Source organism: Hemiscyllium ocellatum, chromosome 14, assembly GCF_020745735.1.
Source record: "Hemiscyllium ocellatum isolate sHemOce1 chromosome 14, sHemOce1.pat.X.cur, whole genome shotgun sequence".
Lineage (NCBI taxonomy): Eukaryota > Metazoa > Chordata > Chondrichthyes > Orectolobiformes > Hemiscylliidae > Hemiscyllium > Hemiscyllium ocellatum.
In genome coordinates this window covers 35,543,467-35,560,054 of record NC_083414.1, presented here as the reverse complement: position 1 = coordinate 35,560,054, position 16,588 = coordinate 35,543,467, and positions in this window count along the sequence as shown.

The following is a 16,588-nucleotide window of genomic DNA, read 5'->3' as shown; positions in this document are numbered from 1 at the left end:
TCTACAATTTATCTCACTTGTTCTTAAATATCAACAGCTTCTGATCAAATCTGAATTGTGCTAGCAAAATCCACAGCCTCCCTCAAAACTTGATGCATTAAATGGTCTTTCTATAATAAATATCTATATTTGATTGTATAGTTGTGTCCCTTCATTCTGGACCGATTCCACCAGTGGGAGCTGTCTTGGGTAGCAATGAACGTCAATTGATAAGGTGGAAATTGCATGACAGTACGATTGCTCCTGTGGAGGATAATATAACTCAGAGATTTTAGTTTGAATGATCTGTTTTGTCTCAAATAGAATCTATACCAGAACAGAACACCAAAACCCATCTTCAGTCACTCCGTCCATAACTCATTCCTTGTTTTCAACCTTTAAACTACATTTTAAAAATAATTGCTACTAATTTCCTTAATTTTGTACACCTTAGTCTTCTCCAATACTATCCACAAAGGGTTTCTAAAATTCAATGTACTGTACACCTTTGTGGGCGGCACGGTGGCACAGTGGTTAGCACTGCTGCCTCACAGCACCTGAGACCCGGGTTCAATTCCCACCTCAGGTGACTGACTGTTGTGGAGTTTGCACGTTCTCCCCGTGTCTGCGTGGGTTTCCTCCGGGTACTCCGGTTTCCTCCCACAGTCCAAAGATGTGCGGGTCAGGTGAATTGGCCATGCTAAATTGCCCATTGTGTTACGTAAGGGGTAAATGTAGGGGTATGGGTGGGTTGCGCTTTGGCGGGTCGGTGTGGACTTGTTGGGCCGAAGGGCCTGTTTCCACACTAAGTAATCTAATCTAAAAACCTTTTATGATGGTTTCGTATTAAGAATTATTGTGGACTTAAGTTTGAAATGTTGTACATATCTGGATTCTTTTTTTTAGAAAGCATTCAATAAAAGAACATTAGAACTATTTCTTAAGGCATTTCTTGGAACTCACATTGCCACATCTCTCTGGGTTGTGTGCTCCACTATTCATTGAATCATCATAAAGATTAAGGGTTTAATCAAAATTCCCCAATGTACCTGTCTTTTAAGACCTAGGTTAAGATAGAGCGCGGACCCAGCTTTCTGGACTCAACAGGAGTTACCATTTATTACAGATACATAGATTTTAGCTTCAGTAGATAACTAGGAAATGTCGACATATAACTCTATTGGTTAAACTTCTTGCCTTTATAAAATTCCACCTAAATAATGGTATTATAGGTGGAAGGAAGAATTGTTACGGCGGTTCAATGGTCTTTGTCCATGAGGGTTATTGGGATGATCTATTTGCCTTGTCAGCAATTGCTGTTCATTAATTTCACCTTCGCCAGATAAAAGCTGCTCTCTCACAGTCATAGAATCATAGTGATGTACAGCATGGAAACATTCTTCGGTCGAACCTGTCCATGCCAACTAGATATCCCAACCCAATCTAGTCCCACCTGCCAGCAACCGGCCCATATCCCTCCAAATCCTTCCTATTCATATACCCATCCAAATGCCTTTAAATGTTGCAATTGTACCAGTCTCCACCACTTCTTCTGGCAGCTCGTTCCATACATGTACCACCCTCTGTGTGAAACAGTTGCCCCTTAGGTCTCTTTTATATCTTTCCCCTCTCACCTAAATCCATGCCCTCTCATTCTGGACTCCCCGACCCGAGGAAAAGACATTGTCTATTTATCCTATCCATGCCCCTCATAATTCTGTAAACCTCTATAAGGTCACCCCTCAGCCTCTGACGCTCCAGGGAAAAAAGCCCCAGCCTGTTCAGCCTCTCCCTATAGCTCAAATCCTCCAACCCTGGTAACATCCTTGTAAATCTTTCCTAAACCCTTTCAAGTTTCGTTACATTTTTACGATAGGAAGGAGACCAGAATTGCACACAATATTTCAACAGTGGCCTAACCAATGTCCTGTACAGCCGCAATATCACCTCCCAACTCCTGTACTCAATAGTCTGACCAATAAAAGAAAGTATACCAAACACCTTCTTCACTATCCTATCTACCTGTGACTCCACTTTCAAGGAGCTATGAACCTGCACTCCAAGGTTTCTTTGTTCAGCAACACTCCCTAGGACCTTACCATTAAGTGCATAAGTCCAGGTAAGACGTGCTTTCCCAATATGCAGCACCTCGCATTTATCCGAATTAAACTCCATCTGCCACTTCTCAGCCCACTGGCCCATCTGGTCAAGATCCTGTTGTAATCTGAGGTAACCCTCTTCACTGTCCACTACACCTCCAATTTTGCTTTCATCAGCAAACTTAAGAGGGAAATCAGGAGGGTAAAAAGGGGACATGAGATAGCTTTGGCAAATAGAATTAAGGAAAATCCAAAGGATTTTACAAATACATTAAGGACAAAAGGGTAACTAGGGAGAGAATACAGCCCCTCAAAGATCAACAAGGCAGCCTTTGTGTGGAGCCACAGAAAATGGGAGAGATACTAAACTAGTATTTTGCATCAGTATTTACTGTGGAAAAGGATATGGAAGATATAGAATGTAGGAATATAAATGGTGACACCTTGCAAAATAATCCTATTACAGAGGAGGCTGGGACTGTTTTCCCTAGAGCATCGGAGGCTAAGGGGAAACCTTAGAGGTTTACAAAATTATGAGGGGCATGGATAGGATAAATAGACAAAGTCTGTTCTCTGGGATCGGGGAGTCCAGAAGGGTATGGAAGATATAGACTGTAGGGAAATAGATGGTGACATCTTGCAAAATGTCTAGATTACCGAGGAGGAAGTGCTGGATGTCTTGAAAAGGGTAAAGGTGGATAACTCCCCAGGACCAGATCAGGTGTAACCGAGAACCTCTGTGGGAAGCTAGGGAAGTGATTGCTGGGCCTCTTGCTGAGATATTTGTATCACCGATAGTCACAGCTGAGGTGCCAGAAGACTGGAGGTTGGCTAACATGGTGCCACTGTTTAAGAAGGGCGGTAAAGACAAGCCAGGGTGCTGGCAGGTGGGACTAGATTGGGTTGTGATATCTAGTCGGCGTGGACAGGTTGGATCGAAGGGTCTGTTTCCATGCTGTACATCTCTAAGACTCTATAAGTATACTCCTACTGCCTTTATACTCTTTTAAGGATTCACTCGATCTATCCTGTCTATACCTTTTTTTTCCACGTATGGAGTCAGCTATTACGAGGGGGCATAGCTTTAAATTAAGAGGTGGTAGGTATAGGACAGATGTTAGGGGTAGATTCTCTACTCAGCTAGTCGTGAGTTCTTGGAATGCCCTGCCAGTAGCAGTGGTGGACTCTCCCTCTTTATGGGCATTTAAACGGGCATTGGATAGGCATATGGAGGATAGTGGGCTAGTGTAGGTTAGGTGGGCTTGGATCAGCGCAACATCGAGGGCCAAAGGGCCTGTACTGTGCTGTATTTTTCTATGTTCAATGTTCATATGCTTCCTTCTTTTTCTTAACCAAACCCTCAATTTCTTTAGTCATCCAGCATTCCCTATACCTACCAGCCTTTCCTTTCACCCTAACATGAATATACTTTCTCTGGATTCTTATTATCTCACTTCTGAAGGCTTCTCATTTTCCAGCCGTCCCTTTTCCTGCAAACATTCACCCCCAGTCAGAATTTGAAAGTTCTTGCCGAATACCGTCAAAATTGGCCTTCCTCCAATTTAGAACTTCAACTTTTAGGTCTGGTCTATCCTTTTCCATCGCTATTTTAAATCTAATTGAATTATGGTCACTGGCCCCAAAGTGCTCCCCCAGTGACACCTCAGTCACCTGACCTGCCTTGTTTCCTAAGAGTAGGACAAGTTTTGCATCTTCTCTAGTAGATACATCCACATACTGAATCAGAAAGTTTTCTTGTACGCATCGAGGGTTGGTGTGGACTTGTTGGGCCAAAGGGCCTGTTTCCACACTGTAGGGAATCTAATCTAATCTAAAAACACTATGGCAGTCTCAGTCTGTGTTTGGTAAGTTAAAATCCCCTCCATAACCACCCTATTACTCTTACAGATAGCTGAGATGTCCTTACTTTTTATATTCATCTCTTTAATGTCATAAATATTTGGTTTTTGGAGGTTCAGTACTTTTGCTTTGTAAGTGAAAGAATTGTATGCAGAAAGGTTCCTGCAACAGCAAATTTGGGATCTTTCATGTCACTTAAGTAAGCAGATGTCTTCAGAAAATAAATTACTTCAAGTATATCTGGTTAAAAATTCTAGTGTTTTATAACCATTTCAGATTTGAGCACATGGGATGTTTAACTCTTCAAATTAACTTGGAAGTTTTACACTATATTTGAAGTTTAAAAAATAAATCGTACTTTCAAAAACATTACCAACTTGCTGCAATATTCAACATTCTCAGGCTTCCAGGCTTCTGGGCAACCAGCATTGACTTGCTTGGACTTTTTTTCCTTTATGTAGAAATACTTTATGAACGGTGTCAGCAATTGCTTGGAAAAGACTGGGGGATCCATATTAGCCCAACTTAAGTTTGCATTTTAACAGTTGAACCATGTATGATTCAATTTGCTGAGGCTCAAACTTTTTCTTTTTAGTTCCCATTTTCCTCTAGTATCTTTTCTACTCGTCTGAGTTGCTCCAAATATTGAATGATCAACCTGCCATCAAACCTCAGCCAGTTCTGTTCTAAAGACAACCACTAGGAGATGTGGAGAAAAGGTCAAAAAATCTTACTTAATTCCTTTCTCCTGATTGAGCACCAACTGTTTTCATCTTAACAGTTTGTCAAAATTGCATGGCTAAGTTGTAAATTTAGCAGCATTTTGGGTATGAACAAGTACTACAATTATCCATTGGCACAGCAAAGTGTTTAGTAACCACATAATTTATGAGCAACAATTGGATAATAAAAATGAGTTTGCAGTGGGTTTATATCTCATACCTGTGAACTCCTGCCAGCTGTGAAAATAGCTGTGTAGGGAATATTGTTTGCTTTTAAGGCACTGGTGACCAACTTAATGACATCTGTTTAAAAATAAATAAAATATTCTTGAGTAGATTCTGAGTTCTTTTTGCTCTTTCTAACATAATACTGACCACAATATCACAACAAAGTTTATTTCATAATTAAATCTGCAATTATATCCCACTTTCCCTTGTGATACAATGTGGAAAAAAAGACAATTAAAGATTAGCTGATTGCTTTCATATTTATTGTACACTGGCATAATGTAACTTCTGCACTAACTTCTCCTTTGCTGCAAAATGCAAAGGGAACTAAAGCATACCTGCATTAAAAGTAATTGACCACAGGGCTGCTTTCTCACTAGAGAGAGATGACTGGCAGTGATTAAGCCTGAGAGTCAGCACACCTTAGCTGAGGGGAGAGGCCGAGAAGGAGAGTAGGTAAAAATAATGACTGCAGATGCTGGAAACCAGATTCTGGATTAGAGTGGTGCTGGAAAAGCACAGCAGTTCAGGCAGCACCTGAGGAGCAGAAAAGAAATCGACGTTTCGGGCAAAAGTCCTTCATCAGAGAAGGAGAGTCCTTTGTGGTAACCTCAGCTGGTGCAGGAATTGAGCCTATGCCTATCATTCTACACTGCAAACCAGCTGTCCAGATAAATAAGCTAATCAAACTTGTTTAGTTAGTTCAGCCAATATTGGATGTCATATAAACCAGTGTTTAAAAATCAAATGTTTATAATTTTTATTTGATTTTATTGCATCTAATTCCAAATTATATATGTGTGAAAAAGTCACTTATGAAGTTGGTTGCCATATTTGCACGTATAAAGGAATGCTCTCCTGGTAATCCAACTGTTTTATCCAATGAAGAACTCAGTTTTGTAAACTGAAAATATTACAAATTCAAGTAATAACTTTCCACTTTTACCCAGCCTAAGAAACTAGTCTAGTTATATTTAACGCAATGACACCAAAGAACAATCATCACCAATGAAACCGAACCTCACTCAGGATTAATTGGTTAGATTTTGTCTACTTTTATTGAAACAAGTCTACCTGAAAATCTAAGCCCGCTAACTCCAGCTGGAATGATCCTGTTAATTTTTAATTTATGTCCTATGCTAAAAACAAGATTTGTTGATTAGACATTCACAATAGAAACCACTCAGTTATATTCTGCTAGTTTTAAAAAGATATTATATTTCTCTTTAGACCTTTCATGGAGTCCAGTTTAAATACTTTGTGTTAACATTGGCTAATCAAAAGTTAATACATCTTTAGTAAATATTGTGATTGAGCAACATTTGTGTCTTTCAAATTTTACACTGAAACATTTGAACTTTTGAAATCCTATACTTTCAATTTAAATTAGATGTCATATTAATGAATATCTTATTTGTGAACTAGAATAGAAATAGATTATGCATTTAAAAGTCCAAATGTTTCAGTTTAGTTTGAAAAGTTACTGTAGTTGTGAAGGGCATTGAAGCTCCTTTAGTCGAAATTCAATATTTTTAAACTTGTGTTCCAACTATTTGTTCTTTAAATCACAAAACTTGAGAGCCACATATGTCTCACAAATCACAGTAGTTACTAAAGAAATATTAATTTTTCATTAAAAATCATGCAATGGTGTCACAGACACTGACTGCATTGGCAGCAAACACTGCCTTTTAAAAGACTAGTTCTATAAACTTCAGTTTTTGATATTATCTGTTGTCTAAGAACATATTATAATATTCATTTCTTCCCAAGAATTCAGCTGATTTTGATTAAGACAAAGGTAAATACTGGAACTGCAACAATTGAACCAGTTTTCTAGATTTTTTGGATCACTTCAAATCAAAGTACCAATCCATTTATAAAGTTGCAGTATTCCTCATTAAAACTGAATTCTTTAATCTGAAATTTCAGAGTACTGAAAGGAGTGACATAGCCTGAAAGCTTACCATCATCACTGAGGAATTTAGTGTCTGGTACCATTGCAGGTCTGTGAAAGGAAAGTAGAGATCTTACTTGAGTATAACCAACAATATCTCACCATTGTTTATAATCTTGAATTTGGTATGATAATTAAACATAGAAGATAATTACATGTAAATTGTATTTGTGTGACATGTCTAACAGTGGTGTGCAGACCTGACCTGTTCCTACAGGTCGTGCACAATTAATTGTTTCTGAGAGAATCTTGCTGTCTCTTCTCTGTGTGAAAGCAAAGCCTACCTCAATTGACAATATATGAGAAGAGTCTATTGTAGAAATAGGCCTTAATCATAATCTGGCTAATGCTAATTAACATGTTTGGACCACAAAGTAATTTTACCCTCCATCTGATTTTATGTTCCATTGACAAACCAGGTGGATTAGGGTAAAATCCAGCTCAAAGTTTGTTTCTATAAGGAAACCATGTTTTCATTCTTTATAATATAGGTTTCCTTTTTTTGTTATTATCTTTCAAATATATACAAGATATATTATAAAATAACTATTTTTCTTCTTCCTGTAAAATATATTTTTCTATTATTCTTCTTGAATTTGGGACCTTTGATATTGAATTAGCTGCCAAGATATAGCTAGCGAGGATTGGATGTAAAGTCAAAGAAGTTTAAAATCTCAAAAAATTATTCTTACAAAAAGTGAAATATTATGCATTTTTTGAAAAACATCTATCATGGAACAATTAATTGGTATCTTTGTAAAACTTCTAAAGAAATAAAACATCTGAAAATATTTCACGGAAACATTAGAGAATGTAGCCATGGCTCTGTGAGTTTATTCTGACAGCTGAGTCACAAGGCTCCATGCTCAAGTTTTATTCCAAGGCTTGAACACAACAATCATGACTCTCCACTACAGTACTGAGAGACTGCTGCAATGTAAAAGGTGGAATGTTAAACCATGTCACTATGTTTAGATGATAGTAAAAGGTCTCCGGGCATTATCTCCATTTTTTTGACAATGTATATTTCTCAATCAACTGCACAAGAAAAGGTTATTTGATTATTATCACATTGTTTGTGGGAGTTACCCATGTATTTATTGGCTGCCACATTTCCTAAATTACAATGATGACTACAAGAAGTGGGTATTTGGCTGTAAAGTGCTTTGTCATAAAAATGCTCTGGGAATGTGTCTTTTACTGTGAACAAACAAAATTGGAGATCAAGAGTCGCTAATGGGATAACTGAAACAACACTTGGCAAAGGTGTTCGGTTTTATAGCATCTTCAAGGAAGAGACAGAGATAACTATTTGTGGCTGTAAGTTCCAAGCAGCTGAAGAAACCACTGCCAATCATGGATGAACAAATGCCAGGATGAGAGATGCACTGAGACTTCGGGTGGTTGTAACACTGGAGGAGGTTACAGATATACAAAAGAGCAAAGCTGTAAAGGGATCTAAAATTAAGGTTGAAAATCCCGTAATAGATAATTCTATCAACTCAACAGAGCATGGTTAAAGAATTAGAATTTCTACAGTGTGGAAACAGGTCCTTTGGTCCATCAAGTCCACACCAACCCTCCAAAGAGTAACCCACCCAGACCCACTCCCCTACCCTATATTTGCCCCTGAATGATGCACCTAACCTACACATCCCAGAACACTATGGGCAATTTAGCATGGCCAATTCATCTAACCTGCACATTTTTGGATTGTGGAAGGAAACCCACACAGACACGATGAGAATATGCAAACTCCACACAGACAGTTGCCCGAGGCTGGAATTGAATCTGGGTCCCTGGCACTGTGAAGCAGCAGTGCTAACTACTGAGCCACCATGCCATACTTTGTGTTGCAAAGATGCTATATATCTAATATTGTTTGGAGGGCTTAGGTTTTGAAGGATTGTGAAAAGAAGAACTTATTTCAAGTTTTCTGAACTATACCTAGACTGGTTTCTTTAAACCCGTTCTTGAAAGTTCGTTGTTGGCTTTGGAGGTTTTATTTTTAAAAGTAGGATTCCTAAAATCACATAACTGGTTGTAACTTTGCTTGCTGAGCTGGAAGGTTCGTTTTCAGACATTTCATCACCATACTAGGTAACATCATCAGTGATGTTGAAGCACTGGTGTTATGACCCACTTTCTATTTATGTGTTTAGGTTTCCTTGGATTGGTGATGACATTTCCTGTGGTGATGTCATTTCCCATTCTTTTTCTCAGAGGGTGGTAAATGGGGTCCAAGTCGACGTGTTTGTTAATAGAGTTCCAGTTGGAATGCCATGCTTCAAGGAATTCTTGTGCATCTATCTGTTTGACTTGTCCTAGGATGGATGTGTTGTCCCAGTGGAAGTTGCGGCCTTCCTTATCCATATGTAAGGAAACTAGTGATAGTGGGTCATATCTTTTTGTGGCTAGTTAGTGTTCATGTAAACTGGCGGCTAATTTTCTGCCTTTTGTCCAATGTTAGTGTTTCTTACAGCTCTTGCAAGGTATTTTCTGACCAAACTCACTCATAGAACTGGTGATAACCACTTTCTTTGATGTAGACACTGTGCGGCCTGTTATTCAAACGGTGAGTGCTTGGAAGAGTTCTTGTTTCATCTAGTTCAATGTTGGAAAGCCTGAAGTGAAGAAAGCCAGCTAAGAACAAGCTCGACTGGAGGAAAGCTTGCTATGAACAAGTTTTCCAGATGGTATCTCCCATTTTTGTACAAGAAACATGAAAATGTCAGTTCAGGCTAAAACACATTTCTTCTTTTGAAAGTGATTGAAGGAGCACCAAGATATTAATTTCCAGAACTAGTTACATCTGCAAAACTTCAAACACAACCATGCATGATTAGTGACTTGATGCATGTACAGGGGACCCCCACTTCTGTCACAACACTACAAATTTCTTACAGAAACTCAACATCCACGGACCAGTCAAACCAGGAAGATTCCACGTTGCAATGGACGTTTCGACACTCTACACCAACGCCACCCCCATGACGATGGCATTGTTGCAACAGCCTCAGTACTCAATACAACGACTGCCATTTCCAGGCACTATCCTACAACTCATCTGCTTCATCCTCAACTACAACATATTCATCTTTGACAACTAGTTCTTTATCCAAACACATGGAACAGCCATGGGGATCAAATTTGCACTCAATATGCCAACATTTTCATGCACAAGTTCAAACAAGTCTTCTTTGGTGCACAGGACCCCTGACCAACACTGTACACCAGATACATTGACGACATTTTCTTCCTCTAGACCCATGGCGGGGAGTCACTGAAACAACTACACAGTGATATCAACAAGTTTCATCCCACTATCAGACTTACCATGGACTAGTCTTTAGAATCAGTTTCATTCTTTGACACATGCATTTCCATCATAGATGGACACCTCAGTACTTCACTCTACTGGAAGCCCATGGAGAACCTCACAATGCTAGACTTCTTTAACTTCCACCCTAAACATTGTAAAACAGCCATTTCCTACAGATAAGCCATAAGCATACACAGGATCTGTTTAGATGAGGAGGAACGCGATGGACGCTTTGAAGGTGCTGAAGGACGCCCTCTTGAGAACAGGATACAATGTTCAACTCATCGATCACCAATTCCAACTTGCCACAACGAGAAATCATGAAAACCTCCTCAGGAGATAGACACGAGATATGACCAGTAGGGTACCGTTCATTGTCCAGTACTTCCTGGGAATGTTCTTTGAGCCTGCAACACATTATTGATGAGGATGAGCACCTCGCCAAGATCTTCCCTACCCTCCACTTCTCGCCTTTAAACAACCGCCAAACGTCAAACAGACCATTGTTCGCAGCAAACTGCCTAGCCTTCAGGATAACATCGACCACAACACCATACAACTCTGTCATGGCAATCCTTGCAAAACGTGTCAGAGTGTTAAAATGGATACTACCATCACACGTGGAGACACCACCCACCATGTCCACTGCAGGTACTCATGTGACTCAGCCAACATTGTCTCTCATATGCTGCAGGCAAAGATGCCCCAAGGCAAGCTATATTGGCACGACCAAGCAGACGCTATGATAACAGATGAATAGGCACCGTGCAACAATCGCCAGACAGTGATGTTCCTTCCCAATCAGGAACACTTCAATGTAAAAGGATATTCGGCCTCGGATCTTCGGGTGATTTTCCTCTGAGGCATTCTTCGGGATACGCAACAATGCAGTATCGCTGAGCAGAGGCTGATAGCTAGGTTCGCTACCCATGAGGATGGCCTCAACTGGGATCTTGGGTTCATGTCAGATGTTACGACACAGCAGTTAATTAACCAAACACCCAGAAAAGTTCACCTCGCCTTGTAATCTGTTAAAAATATATGTGTCAGAGAACTCTCAACTTCCACTATTTGACAAAAATAACATCTATTTATATTTTAACTCTAAAAGTAAACATTAAACAAAATGTTCACAACTCTAAGCCATCCTTTCTCTTAACTGCTTACTATCTACCTCCAACTCTTATAACAATATTCTGTTCCAAAAAGACACTTATTAAAATTACATGATCTTAATTTCAAAACCAGACAGTTGCTGTCATCTTCTGTGTTTTTCTTCTTCTGGATGAAGATCTCCCTGGGTCATCTTCTTTCTTTTTACCGCGAGTATGTTTCATATGAAAAGGTACCTTTGATAGGGTGTTTCCTAATTTCTTACAGAACAAGATGTTAGCTGTCTATGTATTTCTGTCTGTCTCAACAACAGTTGCTCTCTGACTAATTTTCAAAATGTCCGCATTTTATACCTCCAACATCGGATCGTCTCATTGGTTCAATGTTGGCAAAACAATACCTTCAAACTTGATTGGGTTTTAGCATCCTGGTGCATAATTTAAACTGATTGGTTAAATTCAAATGGTTGTCAAAACAGCAACCCAAACTCAGGTATCCATTTCACAGCCACATGTTATATAATCTCAATTTTCCAGTATACTCTGGGACTGCCATCTATTCATATACACAGGTGCTTGTAATCTCTCAGTTCAGAACAGCAGTCACTCTTAAAGATACAGTACATGTCTTCAACTTCATGACACATGCTACAGATGATCCCAATACACTATACACTCAGGCACACCCACACATAAGCACACATGCACGCACTATACACTCACACACATTCTTACACCCTCACACAGACCCTCTCTCATACACACTCTCCCTCTCAGACACACCCTCACAGGCATATACTCCATCACACTCGCACACATATGCTATCAAGCACATACATGCACACACACACAGGCTCACACACTCTTTCATTGTCCCTCCCACACCCACACACAGACACACGATCTCTTCCCCCCCACCCCAACCACACACATGCATATATAAGTCTATGGGGTTGATTTGCATTTGCAGATTTGTATTTGCATATTCATTCTCTTTTGTTCAAAAAGTACACAATCTATAGGTAGACATTTGATAAACTCCTACTTTAGAAATAGAACCAGTCTCACAAAAGGTTGGGATACATACAGACTCTAACCTATGCCTTTAATGCATTGTCTGAGCTGAGATGTCATCTTTTTATAAAATCTTAATTTATCTCGGGACTGTGACTTGAAAGAAGTTCTGGGATTTATATATTAACTACTCAAAACCTGCGTACCCATTCTAAGTGATTAAAGACTTAACAGCAATCTAGGTTTGTTCAATACTTCATATCAGTTGTATGACACTTTTATCTTTTACTATAGATTCTGTGCCCTATGATCCTGCCCCACTAGCTACCTAATGATGCAGCAGAGCTCCAAAAGCTTGTATCTCCGAATAAATCTGTTGGACTGTAACCTGGTGTTGTGTGATTTTTAACTTTGTTCACCCCAGTCCAACACCAGCACCTCCACATCATACCTCTACATCTGCTGAGATCAAAGCCATGACTTTGCCAGTTGTATGACTTAGCAATCAGGAAGGATGTTAAGAGTTTAAAAGCTTTACTTTCTATTAGCTTCTAGTGTAAGTAAAACATAGTATATATAGTTGTCTTACTGAAGAATTTATGGCTCCCATAATTTCCTCATAGGGTAAGTTATACTTCGAACATTGGTGAAATTCATAGATTTTATAATTGATTTGTGCAAAATGAGTAGATCTGTACTAGAATGATTAAAGGTGTATAGAATTGACCTCTACATTCCCAGGTTAAGATTAGAAAAATCATCCCTATTGAAATCCTGCAAATCCTGATGGAAAGTGGACATATAAGAAAACATTGATGGTGTCTGTGTCAAGCTCAGCTCTCATGGTTAAAATTCCTGGTAAGCCGATACTTATTGTCTCAACTCAATCATGAAGATGAGTCCCTTAACCAAGGCATGAGAGAGCTGACACTGTTAAGAAAAACTGCTCCTTGATCCTTGAGAGAATAAGAAGAATTTTGCTGGAAGGTAAAAATTAGAATTGTATTATCCTTTCTGGTAAAATTATATACTTGTCAAACTTCTATTGCATTCTTAAATGATTTCAGTGAAAGGAAAATTGGATATTGGTTTCCTTTTAGTGCAAGCTAAGGTACCCAGAGCAATAGTGGCTATTATATTAAAGATCCTCGGATAGCACCTTACAAATTTATGACTGCTTCCATCTAGAAGGAGAAGGGCAGCAGATACATGGGAAAACCACCACCCACAAGTTTTCCTCCAAGCCTTTCACCATCCTGACTCAGAAACATATTGCTGCTCCTTCACTGCTACTGGGTCAAAATCCTGGAATTCTCTCTTCGCCGGCATTGTGGGGATAACTACACCACACAGACTGCGGCGGTTAAAGAAGGCAGTTCATCATTACCTTCTCAAAGGTAACTACAGACTGGCAATATGTGTTGGCCAGGCAGCAATGCCTACGTCCCACAAGAGAATATAAAACAAAAATACATGTGCAAATGTATTTTACCTGTGTTTTGATGATAACTTCACGATTAATAGAGAAGATTTTGTGCTGCTCAGTCCTGGATTCCAGAAAGGTAAATAATTCACAAGTATTGGGTATTCTCCAAGTTTCTGTTGAAGATATCTTGGCAGCTGATTTGCCCAATGCTGGTTTACAGCTGGTAGGATAATGGACGATGGAGAAGAATCCAGGGCATTCTACAGGCAATGAAAAAGTTTACATTGAGCCCATAAGGTAACTCATTTCATTTACATTCAGGAGGCAATAGGTGCATAGGGCTCATTTTACTCTACTAATTAAAAAATGAGGGAGGTGGCATAGTGATATTGTCACTAGTAATCCAGAATCTCAGACTAAAGCTAGGGGGCTCGGAGTTCAAATTCCACCACTGCAGATGGTGAAATTGAGCCCATGTTTTTAAAAAAAAGTAATTGCATGATAAAACTGACTGAAAATCCTTGTGCTTGCAGTAATAAGAGCAAATCTGTGAGCAGTCTCATACCCTGCCAGATGCATGGCTTAGTTATTCAGTGAAGTAACTCCACAAAGGATGGTTTGCCAACACTAAGTCACCCTTTATTTACATGTGGAAAGTCTAGATCCCTCAGAGCCAGCTTTCAGAGTGTCAGAACATCTGACATTCCTCTTTTAAGCTATCAACCAGGCCCAGGGCTTCTTGACTGAGACTGTTAATCTCGTCCAACCTATGAGATCCCCTTGACTGATATCATTAAAATCACTACATTCCTCTCCTTCTGAGTCTGAGCGCACAGGCTGGTCCTTTCTTTTACAGTGCCTTCTGGGGCTTTTTAGCATCAGGTCAGGTTCTTCTGACTTTACATCCGATACAAGCAGTGTGTAATGCACAGCAATTAGTCTCTTGTGCCCAGCTTGTCTCAAGAGAAATTCACTGTCTTTTTCTGAGGCAAAGGTGTCTACATAACGAGATCTGCTGAATCCATAGCCGATTCAGAGGTCACTTCAACGCTTGATGAAGAGGGAAAATCCACAGGTTCTGACAGCCATTAAGACTGTTCCGAGGAGCAGGGCATGTTTTGATGCCACACCATTTGCATGTTTGCAGGTTTCATACGGCCCACATGCTTGTTCAGGACCAAACTTTATACATTAGTGGACCAGACGTTTGTTTTGACCAAGCTTCTCACCCATGCAGGCTCTTTCTGTGGTTCCCTCACCAAACTTTGTCCCTTATAGTAAACTGTCTCTCTCACAGGGTGGAATCTAGTATCTGACCCTGGCATTCCTGATAGAGATTACATCTTGTTATGTCCAAAATCTGATATTGTGAGCTGTGACTGGAAGTGTGTCCAAAAAATTTAAAACTATTATGGATTCTTCAAGTGGCAGTTCCACCAGTGCCAATGGGAAGTAGCTCATTGCATCCGTATTCACTACTTGATCTCCCAGACGGTGTTCCAACTTGTAAATATACACACTTTGTTTTATAGCCTAATGCTGAATTCAGCCTGATCTTTTGGCGGCACTTCCTTGCCTTCTTTAAATAGACCTAATACGGGTTTGTGAACCATTAATTTTGCAAATTTACATCAGTAAAGATATTGGTGGAACTTGCTGACTCCAAATATGATTGTCAAACCTTCCTTCTCTATCTGGGCATATTTCCACTGAGTACATCTTCGCTATGTATGAGCCAAAATCTGAAATGCAAATACTATTGAGTGGGCCTCCTATAAGCTAATACTATCCTAATGCTGTATGGGAAAGCACTTTATGTTAATACCAGATTTTACTTGGGATCACAGTGTACCAACACCTTACAGGATGATAGCTATTTCTTCACTTTTCCAGAAGTTATGGCTTAGTCATGTGACCATTTCTAAGGCTGAGTTTTGTTTAGGAATTGATGCAAAGGTACTGAGATGGAGGCCAGATTACATATGAACTGTCTGTAATAATTCACTAGCTACAAGAAAGGCCTAAACTCCGGTATAGAAATGGGAGCCAGGGCACCTTTGACTGTCCTCACTTAGTTTTCCAACTGGTGTAACCGAGTCCTGTCGACTCTGTAGCCCAAGTAAGTCACTTACTGGAACAGATATCATTCCTTTCTTAGGCATGCACCTGCCTGGGAGAAACGTCTAAGAACTATTCCTAAGTTCTCTAAGTGTTCCTTATTGGTCTTCCCTGCTACTAGCATGTTATGTAGATAAATGGCAACCTGGGGTAGACCTTGCAAAATGTTCCCCATTGTCTACTGAAAATTTGTAGAGGCTGACAATACCTCAAATTTTTTCATACAAAACAAATCCTAATGGGTATTAATCGTAGAATACTTCTGGGAATTCTCATCTAACTGCAATTTCAGATGCATGGCTCATGTCCAGCTTCATGAAGGATAGCCCCCACTCCTCTATGCAAGGATCTGGGTATTTATCCAGCTGCAAAAAGTGGTTTACGGTTTGTTTAAAATCCCTACAAAGGTAAACCGACCCATAGGGCTTCAAAATTGTTAAGACTGGTGCTCCCCATTCCACAAACTGGACTGCTTTGATGATTCTTTAACTTTCCAACCTTCTGATTTCAGCCTCTACTTTTGCCAATAAGGCAAATGTCCCTGGGCAGTTCTTACAGAAATATGAAATTGCATCCTGGTCAACATTCAAGGTGACTTTGCTAGTCCATAGACCTTCCCGAAAGACTTCTGGGTATTTAATTAGAACCTCACCCAGGCAACCATTTTCTAATCAAAGAGTGTTGAGCCAATCTAGGTGAATCTTTCTCAACCAAATTCGCTCCATCAAACTTGGCCTCAGTCTGTTACTAC